A 4900-nucleotide genomic window follows, 5' to 3' on the forward strand; every position below is an offset into this window, starting at 1 on the left:
TGTTTGGCGGGCCTGGGCTGGGGATTTGAACCCGCCACCTTAGGTGTATGTGGCTGGCGCCTTAGCCGCTTGAGCCACAGGCGCCGAGCCAGGATGTTTAATTCCTAGTGGGAAAAGCTTTTTGATTAAGTCATGCTTGAACTTCTTCTTCCTTCTTGTCCTGCAAGCAGGTACAGGAATTGAGTCCTAACCAGAACTAGACTATCCACCCGTCCTGAGAAGGTGTCTGTTTCTATACATAATAGCCAGTGTTGTGGCCCAGCCAATTTTGAAAGTAAGGAAGTGGCACAAAATCATACAAATTGAGAACTTATAGAAGGGAATGCCTCTTCACTACCAACCCTGAGTCATTACAATCCTTGAGAGAATTTTCTGGGGATGTGCTTCCCAAAGTAGCTATATAATGAAAATCAACTGAAAGTAGAAATTTAGAAGAGGCTGGGTGCAGTGCAGGCAGATTAGTTGAGCTCAGGAGTTTGAGACCAGCCTGAATATGAGCAAGACCCCCTTCTCTACTAAAATTAGAAAAACTAGCCAAATGTGGCTGGTACCTGTAGTCCCAGCTACTGGGGAGGCTGAGGAAAGAGGATTGCTTAAGCCCAAGAATTTGAGGTTGCTCTAAGCTATGATGAGGCCATGGCATTCTACCCAGAGAGTGTAAGTCTTACCAACAGAGTAACACTGTCTCAAAAAAAAAAAAAAAAAAGGAAAAGGAATTTAGTAAAATAGCTGAGTGTGGTGGCATGTACCTGTAGTCTCAGCTTAGGAGGAGTCTCAGTCTCTACTTAGGAGGATGAGACAGAAGGATCATTTGAATCCAGGAGTTTGAGGCTGTAGTGAGACATGATCTTGCTTCCACCCTGGCCATTCTGTCTCTAAAAAACAAATGAGTAAAATAAAAAGTAAAAAACAAAATATATTCTTTAAAAAAGGAAAATAAATTTAATATAAAAACTAAGACATTAACAAACAAGTCTTCCTTATTCTCTAGTTGATTTAATGAAACTCAATGATTTCATATTCTCCCACTTCTACAAATCTAAAAGTCACAGACCCTTTAAAGAGTTGGAAGGGAATGGAGAACGCCTTGAGCCTAAACACCTATACAGTGCAAAATCTCAGAAATAGGTTACCTTAGAGATGACCATTTTAGTTGTTGCTTGATTTAGAAATCTCCTACCTATCCCTTCTTTTGACATCTTTAATTGTCAGGAGGTTATTTTATGGTCTAAAATTTGACTCTCCATAATTTCTTTCTAGAACTTCTATCTCTTGCAACAAAGAAGAAAAACAAAAACTGTTTCTTTATGAGAAATAGTTCCTTTATCTCATATACCTCTAAATCTTCCCTTTTCCACATTAAACATCACCTTGTTTAAGGAGGCACTATAGTTTGGTGGAAGGAGGAGAGATGAAGAAATGAAGAGATGGGGTCCTACTTCTTCCTCTTATAATGACCAGCCTGGTAACTTTGGGTGAGCCACCTTACCACCCAGAGCCTCAGTTCCTTCCTTCCTTCCTTCTTTCCTCCTTTCCTTGCCTCCCTCCCTCTCTCCTTTCTTTTTTTTTTTTTTTTCAGAATCTCACTTTATTGCCCTTGGTGGCATGCCATGGCGCCAGCTCACAGCAACCTCAGACTCCTGAGCTCAAATGATCTCTTGCTTCAGCCTCCTGGGTAGCTGGGACTACAGGCACCCACCACAATGCCTGGCTATTGTTAGAGATGGGGTCTCGCTCTTGCTCAGGCTGGTCTGGAACTCCTAAGCTCAATCAATCCACTGGCTTTGGCCTCCCAGTGCTAGGATTACAGGCATGAGCCACCATGCCTGGCCACCTCAATTTCTTTCTTGTAATACAATGTGAGGGAATTGAACGTAGATGACCTTTTTTTCTTTTTTGAGAAAGATCTTGCTCTGTTGCCTGGGCTAGAGTGCAGTGTTGTTATCATAGTTCATTTCAGCCTCCCAAATAATTTGTACTACAGGCATGCCATCATGCCTAGATAACTTTTCTATTTTTATAAAGACCAGGTGTTACTCAAGGCAGTAGTCTCAACCCCTTGGCCTCAAGCAGTCCTCCCACTTTGGCCTTCCAAAGTGCTAGTTTTACAGCATGAGCCACTGCACCCAGCTGGACTTAGATGACCTTTAAGATTGTTTTCACAGCCTCATGGTGCACACTACTCAGGATGTTGAGATGGCAGGAGGCAGGATCCAGGAGTTCTAGTCCAGTATAGCCATAGCAAGACCTTGTCTCAAAAAAAAAAAGGAAAAAATTGCCTTCAATACTGGATTCTGTGGTTCTTAACTTTTCAGCTGAAGCTTATGTTAAGTGATTAAATGGGGCCATGTGTGGTGGCTCACACCTGTAATCCTAGCATTTTGGGAGGCTGAGTTGGGAGGACTGGTTGAGGCCAGGAGTTCAAGACCAGCCTGAACAAGAGTGTGACCCCCATTTCTATGAAAAAATAGAAAAATTAGCCAGGCATGGTGGTGCATGCCTATCGTCCCCCCTACTTGGGAAGCTGAAGCAGGAGGATTCCTTGGCAGTTCAAGGTTGCAGTAAGCTATAAGGACTCCACTGTACTCTAGCCTATACAACATAGGAAGATCCTGTATCAGGAAAAAAAAAAAAAGAGGTTAAATGGTCTGATTTGTCATCTTCTGTCTGCCCTCTTGTGGACATTGTTTTGGGAAGAAAGTAAGATATTTAATTTCCTAAGAACAATATAGTGACCCTCCCCCAAATTTCCTTGCCTCCCACAGCTTATTTTCAATTATTCATGTTTTCTTCTAGTTCTCATCCATACATTTACCTCATTTTATAAGGATTTAATTTTATACTGTTTTTCTCCTTCACTGATAATGATGTCTTTATAGTAAAATGTAAAAATGCCTATGAATTAATAAGCAACTTTTTATATGACCATAAAGACTTTGTGGCCACGCATGGTGGTCACACCTGTAATCCTAGCATTTGGGAGGTGGGAATTCTACCATCAAACCACCTGTGCTATCCTAGCATTTTGGGAGGCTGAGGTGGGAGGATGGCTTGAGGCCAGGAGTTTGAGACCAGCCTAGGCAACATAGTGAGTCCCTATCTCTACAAAATAATAAATTTAACTGGATATAGTGGTGTGTACCTGTAGTCCTGGCCGCTCAGAAGATTGAGGTAACAGGATTGGTTGAATCCAGGGGTTCGAGGTTGCAGTGAGCTGTGACTGTACCACAGCACTCCAGCCTGGGCAATGGAGTGAGAGCCTGTCTCTAAAAAATAAATTTACAAAAGGCCTTTTCATTATATATATTTAATTGAGGTATAATTTGCATAAAATTCACCCCTGTATACAATTTAGTAATTTTAAGTATATTCACGACCTTGTGCAGTCATTGCTGCTATATAATTCTAGAATTCTTTCACTATCCCAGAAAGAAATCCCCTACACAAGAGAAGAAGGTGAAGATGGCAGCAACTGGGGCAGGAGTCTTGAGAGTCTGGTGGCTGCAAATGGCAGTCTGGAACATGGTACCATGGGTACATGGACAGCCTCCTACATTACCAAGGACATGCTCCCTGGGTCCTATCCTAAGACCCTAGAGGAATGGGCCACTGCTACTATGCATGTGGAAGACTATGAGCTTTGACTTGCATGATGGCATGGGACCTGGTGACTGCCAGGTCTTGCTCACAGCAGAGGGATCCAGGTATGACTAAGATCGCTCATACCTGATGTTGAACTGGGGTAAAACTGATGTTCTGGGGCCTATGCTTGAGTATCAGGCATGTCTCTCACACCTGTTTCTTGGACTATCACATACAAGCAGCTCTTTGGCTTCATGACCTTTATAATGTGGGACCAAAGGAATATCCTTATAATAATCTATACCTAGAATCAGGTTCTGATCTTACCAAAGAACCTGACCTGGTGGTTAACTGGGAGATCTAAGGAGGTTTTGCTGGCTTTTATGCCCTCTTAACTGAGACTCTGTCATTCCTAGAAATTTAACCTTAATGGAAATTCTGATAAAACTTAGTGCTGTAGAAAAAAAGAGAAAGAAACCCCATACTCACTGGCAATCACTCTCCATTCCCTCCTCTTTCCAGACTCTGGAAACATTAACCTACTTTCTGTCTCTATAGGTTTGACTATCCTGGACATTTATTTTTATTTTAATTAATTACTTATTTATTTATTTTGAGACTTTTTTTTGAGACAGTCTCACTTTAACACCCCTTGGTAGAGTGCTGTGGTGTCATAGCTCATAGCAACCTCAAATTCTAAGGCTTAAGTGATTCTCTTGCCTCAGTCTCCCAAGTAGTGGGACTGCAGGCGCCGGCCACAACACCTGGGTATTTTTAGAGATGAGGTCTCGCTGTGGCTCAGGCTGGTCTTAAACCTGTGTGCTCAAGCAATCTACCTGCCTCAGCCTCCCAAGTGCTAGAGACATTTTTTTTTTTTTTTTAGATGGAGTCTCACTTTGTCATCCGTGGTAGAGTCCCATGGTGTCATAGCTCACAGCAACCTCAGACTCTTGGGCTCAAATGATTCTCTTGTCTCAGGCTCCCGTGTAGCTGGGACTATAGGCACCTGCCACCATGCCCAGCTGTTTTTTTAGAGATGGGGTCTCACTCTTGCTCAGGCTGATCTCAAACTCCTGAGCTGAAGCAATTCACCCACCTCGGTCTCCTAGAGTGCTGAGATTACAGTTATGAGCCATCTTGCCTGGGCCCTGATATTTTATATAAATAGAATCATACAATATATTGCCCCTTTGTGTGTATCTGGCTTCTCTCCTTTAGCATCATTTTCAAGGTTCAAACATGTTGTAGCATGCATTATAATTTATTTTATTTTTTAATAACATTATATTTTAATGCTGTATAATATTCCACTTTTGAG

General features: G+C 42.1%; 1 protein-coding gene across 1 annotated transcript in view; it reads left to right on the plus strand.

Moving 5' to 3' along the window:
- DNAJC22 (DnaJ heat shock protein family (Hsp40) member C22) overlaps positions 1 to 4152 on the plus strand; it is a 17295-nt gene extending 13143 nt beyond the window's left edge. Inside the window, exon 5 of the mRNA XM_003793611.3 lies at positions 3429 to 4152. The gene's annotated coding sequence lies outside the window, so the exon portion shown is untranslated. The remainder of the gene's footprint in view (positions 1 to 3428) is intronic.
- The last annotated feature ends 748 nt before the right edge of the window (positions 4153 to 4900 follow it).

This window comes from Otolemur garnettii, unplaced genomic scaffold (assembly GCF_000181295.1).
Source record: "Otolemur garnettii isolate 467f Iridium unplaced genomic scaffold, OtoGar3 scaffold00070, whole genome shotgun sequence".
NCBI classification, from domain to species: Eukaryota; Metazoa; Chordata; class Mammalia; order Primates; family Galagidae; genus Otolemur; species Otolemur garnettii.